Source organism: Ailuropoda melanoleuca, chromosome 1, assembly GCF_002007445.2.
Source record: "Ailuropoda melanoleuca isolate Jingjing chromosome 1, ASM200744v2, whole genome shotgun sequence".
In the NCBI taxonomy this organism is placed as follows: Eukaryota; Metazoa; Chordata; class Mammalia; order Carnivora; family Ursidae; genus Ailuropoda; species Ailuropoda melanoleuca.
Genome location: NC_048218.1, coordinates 206,400,726 through 206,413,489, shown reverse-complemented (window position 1 = coordinate 206,413,489; position 12,764 = coordinate 206,400,726). Strand labels below are relative to the sequence as shown.

Sequence of the window (12,764 nt, the reverse complement as noted above, 5' to 3'; positions counted from 1 at the left end):
GAGCCCTGGGGCTGGAGTGCAGGAGCCGGTGTGTGTGTGTGTGTGGGGGGGGAGTGGGGATAGGGGGTAGGGGTGGAGTTGGCAGGGTGGACAATCAGAGGGTCAGAGAGGTCCTTGTGTGCTGTGTGGCCGGAGTGGAGGACTTCCACCTTGCCCTTGTTGGCCTTGCTCTGAGAGATTGGGTGGGAGGTGAGCACTGTGTCAGCAGCAGGGGATGGTTCCCAGACTCTTAGTGACTATAGGGACCTCTGGGGTCACTGCAGGTGCTCTCCTTCCTCACCCTCTCTACAGCTAAGTGCTCTTGGACCCCCACCTTTGAGTGCTTTGGAGTTTTGGGAATATAGCTCAGCAAGGATGCAGTGACCCTTTGTCCTTGAGTCTGGCATTAGGGTATCCCTTTCCCTCCCAACCCCAATTTCCTGGAACCCCCACCCCCCCATGACTCAAGTGGGGGACACAAAAGAGCAGGAAGCTGCCATCCAGGGCCTCCACCCCCACCCTGTCATCCAGTGACGCATGCTTCCCTGGGGGTGGTAGGTCGGCAGATAGATCCAGCAGTTAATGCTGAGCAGGGACTGCCCACTGGGAAGATCTTGGAGCCCTAGCAAGAGCACGGGGATAGGAAACTACAATTCCCAGAGTGCAGATGGTGCACACCAGCACTCTTCATCCACCTCGGGCAGTCGTGCAAACTGGGGTTTGTAGTTCTCAGCCGTCAGGGGGCTGGAGAAAGGCCATGAGCTGGGGCATTTGGGTCTGCAGGGGTCTGAGCCTCATGGATTTGAGGCCACAGAGACTAAGAGAAACTGTGGGAAAGAAACGGAAGTTGAGAGACTGGAATAGGCAGAGACTGGGTGAGGCAGACAGGCAGACAAACAAACACGTAGATTTGTGTTGGCTGGACTCCTTTGAAAAGCAGTGGAGGATAAGATTGGGGTGCGCCTGGGTGGAGGCCGGGCAGGCGGATCAGCCGGAAGGAACAGGCTGTGCTGCAAGCTCTGGGGTCATACCAAGAAGGTAGGGTCTGCCAGTTTGGAGGGAGGAAGGCGAGGGGACCTTGGAAACATAAAGAGGCCTGGGCTCCTGGACACCTGGAGAGCTTTGCTGCCCCTCTCTCACAAAGAGGCAGGGGGGAGGCAGACGCACAAGGCCCGTGCTCAGTCCAGACCTGCCCCTAGGCCCCTCTCACTTACCCCCCTTTCCCAGCAAGGCAGGAAGTGGACCCAGGCCCCTCTCAGACATTTTCACCAGACCCCATTTCCGGCTCCCATTCAGCCACTACCTAAAATGCACATGACCAGGAAGGAGTCCTTTCCCTACACTCCAGGTTGTGGAGCAGTGGCTGGGCTCCTCGGGGAGAAGGTGACAACAAGTATCAGATGCTGAGCCCTCAGGAGTACTTGCGGGCACCATTTACCGAAGCCACTCCCTGTGGTCTCCTGACCTTGGAGCCTCCCCTCCCTTCTGCGCTTCACACCGCTCCAGAATCATCTCAAAAGCAGAGCTTACCTCTTGCCCCGGCCCTCCCTGAAACCTTTGACCCAAGGCTAAGGCCCAGCACCACCCTGGCCCAGCCCTCGCACCACCTTCTGTTCTGGACAAATGGGCTTCCTCATGGATCCCCAGACAGTTTTCAGGCCCTTACCTGTGCTGTCCCTTGACCTCACCCTTTGCCCTCGGACTAAAGAGAATCTTTCTTCCCCTTCCTCATGGCTCAGCCCTGGCATCTCTGGAGGTAACCTGCCCAGGTCTCCCTTCCAGAGAGAACCTGCTGCAGGAACTGCCTGCCTTTGGAATTTGCCCAGGGTTCAAGGCCATGTGCTTCCCTGGAAGCTTTAGAGTCTGAGCTGTGGGAGGTCCATGGGCTCGCCATTTCTGCCCAGCTCGCACTCCTCTGTGGCCAGTCTTGATGCCAAGCCCCTGTTGGCCTGTCAGAGAACTTCTCAGAGCTTGCTGTGGTCTGAGCCTCTTCCTGGCTGATTCTTCTTCCTTCTCTCTTTCCATAGCTAACAGACCTGCCTCCTGTTCTGGAGGCTTCCCCTGCCTCCCCATTATCTTTCACAGACACCACCCCCAATCAGTCTCTTATGCTTCCAGCTCCTTCTTGGTGAGCTTCCTGGAGGACCTGACCAACACACAGCTCCAGTGTGTTTCCTCTGTGAGACCTGCTCTGGGCTCTCCGGGCCATGCTTTGTCCCCCGGCCACCAGGCCCTGGCAATATCACTTGCTCGGGTTCCTCTCAGGGCTGGTTCTTGGGCAGGTTGTCTGTGCCTTTGATTTATGTCCCAAGTGAGAGTGTGTGCTCTGGGAGATGCAGACCAGCTTCCTCTCCTTCGGGACCCTGCTGGGCCTGAGTGCGTGGCACCAGGTACACGCTTCGTGAACTTGTTTCGCTCAAATGTGCGCAGCCACCTAGGGCTGGAAGCTGTGTTCTGGAGGCAGTGGAGAGGGGCCCCTGAGAAAGGAGTCAGCTGAGAGGCTGCACAGCTTTGGGCGAACAGAACTAGAAGGTCAGTCTGGTGAAGGCTGAGGTGTCCAAGATGGGACATTTTCTGGCCACAAGGAGACTGGGGACAGTTCAACACAGTGGCACTGGTGGCTCTATTGTTGTTGAGGGAGGCATGGCAGAGGGTTTAGGAAGAGGAGAAAGAGTCAAAGGAGAGACAGAGAAAGGCTTGGCTTTCACTACAGGGAAGCTTTTCTTCTCCCACTTTTCCTGGGGCTGTGGCCAGCATTGGCCCGGGTGTCCTAACTTCCACTGAGGGACTCTGGCCTTCCCGAATCTTTCAGATGGGGAGATGGGGCCTTTCTCTTTCCTCAGCAAGGCTCTGCCCAGGCTTGTCTCTCTCCACTTTGTTCTTTGTCAGTCATCCCTACTAGGGCGTTTAGGCTTATGCGGCTCAGTGGCCCACTGGTCTTATTAGCGACCTCACTTTGAAGAGTCATTTCTGAAAAGACAAAATTTTCAAGACCTGCAGACTTGAAGTTCCACTGAGGAAAGCAATTTTAGTTTTGAATTGTGGGATTTCAAGCTGGAAGGTCTTTGGAGAGAATCTGTTTGGGAGCCCAGCTCCTGGGTCTCTGGCAGTGGCTGTGTTCTCTGCCATTGGGAAGGCTGGTCCAGACCCCATCCCCACCTACCCTGGTCAGTGCAGGTGACAGGCCCTTCTGTGGGTAAGTAGCCAGGCCCATGGCTCCTCCTCTAGGAGGCAGATCTTGTTCCTGCCTTCCCTACAGAGCAGAGCCCTGGGCAGGGTTTGAGACGGGATGCCCTGATCTTGGGGGGAGGGAAGGCTCTGGCCTTGAAGGGGGTGTGTGGGACTGTGGGGGCTGTGGAGGGTGACGGGTGGTGGGTGACAGGAGCGGAAGGCCCTGACTCTTTATAGCCCAACCCAGAGTTGTTCAGTGTGAGCTGGAAGTGCCCCACCCTCCCCACTATGAGCAGCTTCCTTCCTGCCTGCTGGCAAGGCCTGGGTGGAGAGCTGAGGGGGAAGGAGGCAAGAGAAGGGGGGGAAGCCAGCGGAGGGAGGGGAGCAGCCCTTCTTTAGTTTAGGAGCCTTCGTCTGATGTAACTCATGCTGTGCTGGGAGGTTGGGTTGGGAACAGAGAGGTTTGCTCAGCTTCCCGATTGCAAGGTGGAGCTGGATATTTCGGGAAAGGCTTTGTGCAGGGTCTGGGGTATTTAGGACTCAGGCAGTGGGAGATGTTGCCTTTCTAAAAGGGGCTCCTGAGCTGGCACTGGGGAGCCATCATGCAGCCCCAACCCTTCTTGAGAAAACCACGTGAGGGCAGCAGAGAGCTAAAGAGAAGAGGTTGGAGCAAAGGCCTGGGCTCAGGCGTCCCTAGACAATGATACCCAGAATGAGCAAGGGCCCAGTGGCATGTGCCTCTGGGCCCAGCTGGGCTGGGGGTCCACATTAATCCTCTGGGACCCTGAAGTGGTTCATTTGCATAAGCCTGAAGGCGCTGATGATGATTCTGGGACCAGCCCACTCCAGGAGAACAGGGTATGTTCTCTGGGGAAACCCCCCTGCTTCTGCACAGTCCATACCAGGTAGGGTGACTTGAAGGCACTGGGAGCCATGTGCAGCACAGCCAGAGGCGTGAGATCAGGTGGCGTGGCTCCTGAGGAAGGAGGTAGTGACAGCAGCTGCTGGGGAGTTGTGGGAAGGAGAGCAGGGGCCTCACTCTAGAGCTTGTAGCTGCCGCCCCTGTCCCACAGGGGGCTCCTGAGGGCATGTTGACCCTGCTGTGGCTACTCTTCTGTCCCCTGGCTTTCAGACTGGTAGGAAAGTCAGGGGGCAGAGAGACCTCTGAGAATCCTGAGACCTTGCCCTGAGTGACCAGTGACTGTCAGCCTTTGGGGGCTCCTGGGGAGTTCGCACTAACTTCCTGAGAGAGACCTGGGTATCTCCAGGCCTTGATTCTCCTGGAGGTTTAGATTCTTTCTGCTGAGCCACAGCCCTGAGCAGATTTTGTGCCCATGCCTGTGTGCGTGTGCGTGTCTGTGTTTGTAAGTAGGAGCATGTGTATGGATGTGTGTGAGTGTGTGTAGATAGGAGTGAACATGCATGTGCCCTTGGGCAGCGTTTCCTGGAGCTCCCTCTTTGACCTGCCTCCTCTTCTGGTTCCTGTCCCTTCAAAGCTAATTTGGACTAAGTACATCAGGATGGATATGAATGTTTTCTCACCCACGGGGACTTGAAATTGCCCTTTGTTCCTGGGATCCAGAGTGAAAATGGGGAGTTTTTAGGGTCAAGCTGAGGTCTCCCAAATGATGATCATGGGGGCCGCTGACTCAGGTCATGGGGGCTCCTCATAGAAGGCCACAGTTGTCAGGGATCAGTCTGACAGGCCTGCCCCCTTGCCCCCTCCTGCCTCCCCTCTTCTCTCCTCCAGTCCTTCAGCCTGGCCCAGTTTCCTGGTGTGGTTGCTGTGGTGCTGGGTCTCTTGGGAACTGGGGCTTTGAGCATCAAGTGTTCCCAGCCATAGCAACTATCATGAGGACTGGCTGGGCAGAACCTTTTCCACCTGCCTCTCAGGTGCCCTGGGGAGGGACCAGGCCCTCTCTCCAACCCAGGGTGAGAGGAGAAGCCTATAGATCCTAGAGATTGATTTGTGAAATACAGAGACCCTGATCCCAAATCTCGACAGACCTTTAGCCATTGTGTTGTCTTCCTGCCTTCCCAATTGGATTATAAGACCTTTGAATCCCAGTGACCAGCAAACTAGATGTTCCTGGTATATTTGCTATTGATGATGATGCAGGCCTTTCGTGGGGTTCCCATTCTGTTCTCTGGCTTCCTAAATTCCAGCCTAGGCTGCTGTAGGAACTGGCCAACCTCAGTGCCTGTAGGAGCCAGATTTAGATGCTGTTCTACCTCGCACATCCAGAAGAGGGAGTGCCTGAGCTCTTTCTTTTTTAGGGGAGAAAAATTGAATCCTCTCTTCTTGGACGTTCTGGGCCCCTGCACATAATTGGCTTCTGCTATCACCTTCACACCCTCACCAGCTCTATTTTCCTACAAGAAGGCCCCACTCTGGACTGCTATTATCCGGAGGGACAGAGATGAAGTGTCCTGACCACTCAGCCAAATTTTCCTTAAACCCTGCGTTGTAAAGCCTTCCCTTCCCTTTCCAGCCTTAAAACAATCTTTTCCTACTCTGAAGTCAAAGCATTTATGGTTTGCACCACTTCTTGCCACTTGGGATCTAGGACCATGTGACATCTCTTGTTGGCTGCCTTTCATTTTATTTAGCCCCTGCAATATATTATCTATTCACATGTGAGCATTTTTTCTTCCCAACTAAGTGCAAACTTTTCAAGGTCCAGAGGCTGGATTGTATGTCCTGTATTTCTCTAAGGCTCTCTTACAGCATGGGGCCCATAAAGAGTGATGGATAATTATTCTTGAGCAGATTGTGAAGATGATGGAGTGGAAGACCTGGTTGGACCTGAGTTCTCTTTTCTGGTCCTTCATGTTGGTTGATGATTCATGGGATGGGATGGCTACCCGCTACCCTCTAGGATGTGGAGCTAGTTTGGGGTTAGCATTCCCATGCTCATTCTCCCTCCCAAACTGGGGGAGGCTCTGAATTCTGCCTGATGAGTTTAGCAGAATGAACAGGGAATAGTTCTGGAGAGCTGACATAGCCACCTCCGTATCTAGAATTCTCTGGGTCTTGTATCTTCTCTCACTCTCACACACACCTTGAAATCCTTCCTTCTTTCTTTCTTTCTTTCTTTCTTTCTTTCTTTCTTTCTTTCTTTCTTTTCATTTTATTTATTTATTTGAGAGAGAACAAGCAGAGGGGAGAGGCAGAGCAAGAGGGAGAAGCAGGCTCTGAGCAGGGAGCCCAACATGGGGCTTGATTCCAGGACCCTGAGATCATGACCTAAGCTGAAGGCAGATGCTTAACAGACTGAGCCACCCAGGCGCCCCTAATTCCTGATTTCTTTCAGCTCTTGTTATATGTGGTATATAATCCCTGGTCTGGTCTGGTGTGTGGGGTGGGAAATCACTTAACTAAGAATGAGGAGAGCTGCCTCTTGTACAGCTCTGTTTCCAACCTCTGGCACAAACTTGAGGAAGGATCTGCACTGCTCTGAATCTGTTTTCTCATCTCAAATATGGAAGTGTTCCCTTCTGGCTCTAATACTTCATAAAGCAACACAAACCCTCAAGGAAAAGCCAAGGAATTTCAAATATAAAGTTCAGGGGAGGATTCATATCTTTTCCTTGATGACTTGGGTGGGAGTGAGGGAGGAAGGCACTTTCTGGGCATATGGAAGTGAGACCTGAGGCTTCGCAGCACCAATTGGCAAAGCCAGCTCTTGCTTCACCATATGCTGCCTCCTGGAGCTACTGTCCAGTTACAGATGCATTTTCATATTTGGGGGTGACTGTATAATTCACTGTGCTGGGAGGATGGCCCCTCTCTTGTTCACCTGAGCTGCCCTCCCTGGTTTCTTGGCCAGCCAGGCATGGAAGGCTTTCAGCACCTTGGACAGAGACAGAGCTCTGGCCCTGCTGGACCTGAGCAGCCAAGAGAGCTTGGGATCTCCTGCCTGGCCATCTTCCCTGGCAGGGTGGCACCAAACCGTGATTTGCTCCTTAATATTTTTTTAGTCCTTCAGAACACCCAAAAATAACCCCCCAGTCTATGTCAAACAGTGCACTTGTTCTGCAAACCCTGAGGGCATTATTTTAAAAAAACAACAACAGCAGCAGCAACAACTATATCCTAGACCAGTGTCAGGTACATAGTAGGTGCTTAGTAAATACTTATTCTAAGGAACATATGCAAATTCAGCCTCTAGACAAGTGCTCTGGTCCTCCCTTTACAATCAGGTTCTCTCTCCCCATCAGTGCCTCTTATATCATAATTCTGGAACTTCTACTATTCGCTAAGTTCTGGAGCCTCACTGAAGCCTCTGCTTGTGTCTGAGGAGGCTGAGCTCCATCCTTAAATCATGCATATGGACAGATGGCTGTTGAGTTCTCAGCAGAGGAAATTTAAACTGACCTCCCTTGTTTGTGGTTTGGGGTCAATAGATCAGTGGGAGGACTCCACATCTGACTCTTGTTGGGACTTTGCTTAATGAAAATGTTCACTCCCTCCTTCTGTGTCCAAGAAAACCCTGCCTGTCCAGGAGGACCCAGCCTTCCCAGGAAGCCCTCCTGGCTGCCCTAACCCACTCAGAGCCCTCCCTCCTCTGAACTCCCCGAACCTACTGTCAGCAGCACAGGGGCACCCCAGATTGTTTTCATGACATTCATACTCATTAGTTCTCCCCAGTTAAATTATGAACCCCTTGCAGGTGGAGTCTGTGCCATATGCTGTTTGCTTTCAGGAGACCTACGGTGATGAGCACACAGCAGGCTGCAGTGGCAGACTGATGGGTCTGAGGGTGTTCTCACCTACACTTCTGGGTCACCCACTCCACTTATTTTTGGTCTGAAATAAATATGTAGGATGGACCAGGGTGCTCTCTGTGGACTCATCATCGTCCTCAAGGTCACCCGGGCCAGAGGGCAGAGGCAGGAGCTGGAGAAGGAGGTGGAGATGGGTACTGAGGGAAAACGAATGGGTGGGGAATGTGGTTGTGTAGAATTAAGGGAATCATTCACTATTGGGGCTGAAAGGGATCTCGGAGATCCACTTGTGTGGTCTCCTCATTTTACAGGTAAGGAAAGTGAGATTTAGTGACCCTCCTAAAGTTACACAACACACAGGCCCCTTTCCGTCACCTCTGACCTCTGACAGTGGGTCTTTTTTTTTTGACCTGGTTCAAGTCTTTGACATCCCCCTCCTGGACTACCACACATCTTGCTGGGGCAGATTATATTTTTCCAAGATGCCAATATATATCTATTGTGCCAATAGATACCATTGCACTTGTCTTAATCTTAAGTCAGTGACACTCCTACATTGAGAAGTGAAGGTCTTTGTTCCTCTCTTTGAATCTGATGGGCCATGATTATGGCAGACGTTATTTTCTGTGACTTTTGAGGCTATGTTATTAAAGGTGGTACAGCTGTTGCCTGGACCTCTCTTGGGACACTTGCCCTTCAACCCAGCCACCATGCTAGGAGGAAGCTAGGATAGCTGCAAGAAAAGGCTTGTTGGTGTTCTGGCCCCAGTCCAAGCTGACAGCCAACATCAACCACCAGACGGGAGTGAATGAACTTTTCGGTCCTGAGATGAGTGGCATAGACACAAATGGTCCTGGCTGAACTTGCCCAAATGACAGGGACATGGCCAAAATAAATACTATCATTGACTTAAGTCACTGGGGGTTGGGATGGCTCTCATGAAGCCATAAGTAATCAAAACACCTCATTTTTGCCTCAGTTTCTCCAAACTATTATGCACATTTCATTCATTCAACAGACCTTTACTAGATACTGACTCTCTGCTAGGATCTATGCAAAAACAAATATGATTTCTGTATTTGTGGACAGTATGCTTCAGCTGCCACCACTGTTTCTCTTCACACACAATAAAATCCATACTCCACTGTCGTCTACTAGGGGCTCTAGCTTATCGCTCCAGTGGCACCACACCAAACTGTTGGGTCCCCAGACCTGATCTTCATTCTGCAGTCTCGATGCCTTTGCTCATTGTTGTCCCCCTTCTGCCTGCCATGCTTCTGTCCCGTCCCATTTCGACCTTCAGACACCTGCTCTGAAATCTCCTCCCCTTGCAGGGCCCCCCCAGACTCTTCCAGTTGAAAGTAAATAACACCTCCTGGTAATAACCCCACAACACTTAATGCAGACTACACCGTTTCTTTCTGTTCTCCACCTTTCTCAAGCCTCAGTAGACTGTGGATCCCTGGAGGAGGGATCCTGGCTTATCCCTTCTGTCCTCACCCCCCATGGGGTCCGGCACACAGAGACTGGCACACAGGAAGCCCCCAGTAAATGTGTGTTGATGTGACTGATAGAAGAACTGGAATTAGAAGTCAGGGCTCTTGAATCCTGGTGTCTAGCATCTTACTTGCTTCTTTTGCTATCACCACGGCAGGGAAGAAGTCCCACCAACAGTGGGTAGCAGGTTGCCAGAGACCTTGATTATGGGCTGGGGGTTGACAGGATTTTGCTGCTGGGGGGCCTGCAGATGGCAGTGACTTCAGGGAGCTCTGGCTCTGGGCTAGAGGTCTGAGGGGGTTGCCCTCCCTGCTCTGTCCTCCCTTCCCTTCCTTCCTTGCTTTCAGCAAGCCCTGAGTCCCTGCTTCTGGGGGCGCAACATGCTGCTGCTTTGATCTTACTTTCTTCCAACCCCAGTTCATATCTGAAAACATCCCCCTTCTCAGGACTCAGTTGCACAGAAAAGTAAGCCCCACCCTGTGCAGCCCAAGCTTCCCCTTACATGGCAAGGGCTGTACTGTGTTCTACCGCCCAGGGGGTTCTAAGGAACCATTCTGCCATAAGATGTCTTTTCTGCACCCATCTGACTGGAACTGTTTCCCAGTCCCCTGTGATTGTCACTTGCTCTCCTGGGCCCTATTTTGGCTGTGTCTTGCCTGGCCTGCTCCTTGGGGGTCCACTAAGCAAGCACAGGCTTCAATTTCTCATTTCCTTCCAGGATGTTCTGGCTTGACTCCCTCAAACTGAGCAGGAGCAGAGAGTGGGGTGGGCAGGATGTTTTCCCCACAGACTTTTCTCCCTAAACTGTCTCTTTCTGGGAGCTGGGAGGAGCTTACTTGTCTTGCTGTCAATACAGCCTCTCCCTTCCCTCAGTTACAGACAGGCTGGGGGAGAGAGCTCTTCCCTGGAATGTCCTTGCAAATGGCTCTGTGAGCTTGAAGTGGGGTGGGTGGATTCTGGTTGCTTTAGGTTTTAAGGTTGGGCACTTTCCTCTTGCTCTTTGATCTGGGGGTAATGGAGGTGGGAAGATGGTTAACAGGGTGGGGGAGCTACTCTCCATCAGCTTCTCTGTTGCCCTTTTCCTCTTGGTCCCTGGTACCTGTGGCCCCAAGAAGGATGTCTTGGGGGGAGATACCTCACCCCCATGTCACAGCCTCTCTTCCTCATCCTTGGCTGTGGGGTGGCTCAGTGAAACTGCCTTCAGGCCCTCCTCTCAATCTCCAGGAAGTCAGAAACCTGCATTTGGCTTGACTTCTGAGTGAGTGCGTGTGTGTGTGTGTGTGTGTGTGTGTGTGAGAGAGAGAGAGAGAGAGAGAGAGAGAGAGAGAGGGAGAAAGAGAGACAGAGATTTGCCTCTCCTTAGCCTGAGGGAATAGCTCTCTTCTCACCTGCTTCTATACACAGGAGGAGGGCTACTCTGTGTCTGGTCTCTTCTCTTTTGGGAGGATCAAGGGTCCCTCTGATTTCTTCATCCTCCCATGGGATAAGAGCAGAGGCCTGTCCTGGGAACATGGTACCACAGCGTGGACAGCTGGCCAGGACAGCTGACCAACTCCCTTCCCTTCGGCCTTATTCTGGAGAGAAGAGAAGGCTGCAGATGTCCCCCCTCCATGTCCTGTCTCCTTGTGCCTGTCCATGCTGCAGGCCCTGCCCCGCTCTCTCCAACCCCCAGCCTGAAGGGGAAGACACCCAACTCAAACTGAAATCATCCTGATCTTAGGGCAGGCAACCAGCATGCAGGAGTGGTCATGGGGTGGGGAGGGGCTGGGCAGGACCCAGATGGGTTGATGTGCCTGATACCAGGTCACTAAAGAAGGGGAGTCCTGCTATGGAAGGCCCGGGGCATCTTGGAGTGAGGAAGCTGCCGGAGGGAGGTGGAGAGGGCCGAGGGGATGACTGTACAGGCAAGAGCCTCTGGTCTTTTTTAGCATCAGCTGCTAGAGCCACCTCCTTCTCTCCCACTGGCTGCCTCCCTGAGTCACTGCCCACCCACCAGCAAATAAAAAAGAGGTGTCATCTGCTGGCCAATGGCCCCATCTGGCCCCAATGTTTGCATCTTTTTGTTCCTGGGTGGAAGGTGAGAGTCTGGGTAGGGTGGTCTCACCAAGACCTCTTCCTCTGGGCCTTTCTCCTTCCAGACTCTGCTTCCTTCTTTGCCCTTTGTTCCTCCCCTCCCCCTACTTCCCATGATGGTTCTCCCCGGTGACAAGACCCACCCCCTTGCTCCAAGGACAGAGGCAGCTGCAAGCCCTCAGGGGCCCCCACATGGCCCCATCCATCTAGAAGGGTCTCAGATCTGGGCTGCAGGGGAGGGGACCTACGGCTGGCCGGCTGGCCGCTCAGCTGCCTCCCCACCGGTCAGCTCAGCTGTCAACACTCCGCCTCCCTGCCCTGGCCTTCGCAGGGCCCGGCCTGGCTGCTCAGGCCGGGGACACTGCGCCCCAGAGACCCTCACTCAGACCCAAGCAGGCGGTGGGCAGGCGGCGGGCAGACACCCTGCCTGCCCTTGAGCATCCTCAGGCCTCCTTGCCTAAATAAGGGAGCTGCAGCTGGAGCGAGCCAGCTGGCCGGGGGGGAGGGGCCTGCGGCTAGGCCAGGGTTTTCCGAGGGGCTGGGCGCCGCAGCGCCGCAGGGCCCCGAGCCCGCCGCGGATTGGGCCTGTAAGGCCGGCCCGCGCTGCAGAGGGAGGGAGGGCGGGCCACTCGCACAAGGGGATCCCCAGGCTGGAACCTCGCGCTCAGGGGCCTATCTTTGATCCCGCAGCTAGGAGGCCGCAGCTCGTGTCAGAATGTTACTTCTCTGTGCAGGAGGGCCCCCGAATAACCCCGGAGAGGGGTGTGTGTGTGTGTGTGTGTGTGTGTGTGTGTGTGTGTTGGGAGGTCGCCCCTGCTCAGGGTGCATGCCCTTCCTAAGTCTCACCCATCCTTATTTCAAATCGCACCCCATCCGGGGCCTCCAGATGATCTTGCCCTTCACATTTCGCGGTTCTCCCCTGACCCTGGGCTCATCCTCCTAGGACCCAGGTCTCGCCCGTTTCACCTACAGCAGGCTTCGAGCGCATGTTGTGCGTACCCAGCCGGTGCTTAGAGTGGTGGGAGACCAGGGCATTAAGGGACCAGACCACTCCAAGTCAGGTTCTTCAGCCCTTCCAGTTGGGGGTGGGGGTGGAACCCCTAGTCCCCTCCCTGGCTTTCTCAAGGCCAGTCGTGGCACCTGTCCTCACTGTTCCCCTACCTAGGGGCCCTTCCCCCTCTTAGGAACGCGCCAGTCCCGGGGGCTCCAGGGCTGAGCGAGGGGCTGGGGTGGGGGAGCCCTTGGCGCCGCTCAGCCAATGGGAAGGGCGGGCGCGCGGGGTGTGGGGGGGAGAGGGCGGTGCTGCGGGCGCGCGG

General features: G+C 54.0%; 1 protein-coding gene across 7 annotated transcripts in view; it reads left to right on the top strand.

Moving 5' to 3' along the window:
- KCNH2 (potassium voltage-gated channel subfamily H member 2) overlaps positions 1 to 12,764 on the top strand; it is a 46,006-nt gene that overhangs the window by 1,131 nt on the left and 32,111 nt on the right. Inside the window, exon 1 of one of the 7 annotated variants that reach the window (XM_034639545.1) lies at positions 3,157 to 3,175. The exons of 5 other annotated variants lie outside the window; for them this stretch is intronic. The gene's annotated coding sequence lies outside the window, so the exon portion shown is untranslated. Of the gene's footprint in view, positions 1 to 3,156; positions 3,176 to 3,863; positions 4,009 to 12,764 lie in introns of those variants that run through there. One more of the 7 variants, XM_034639533.1, reaches the window with a different exon arrangement.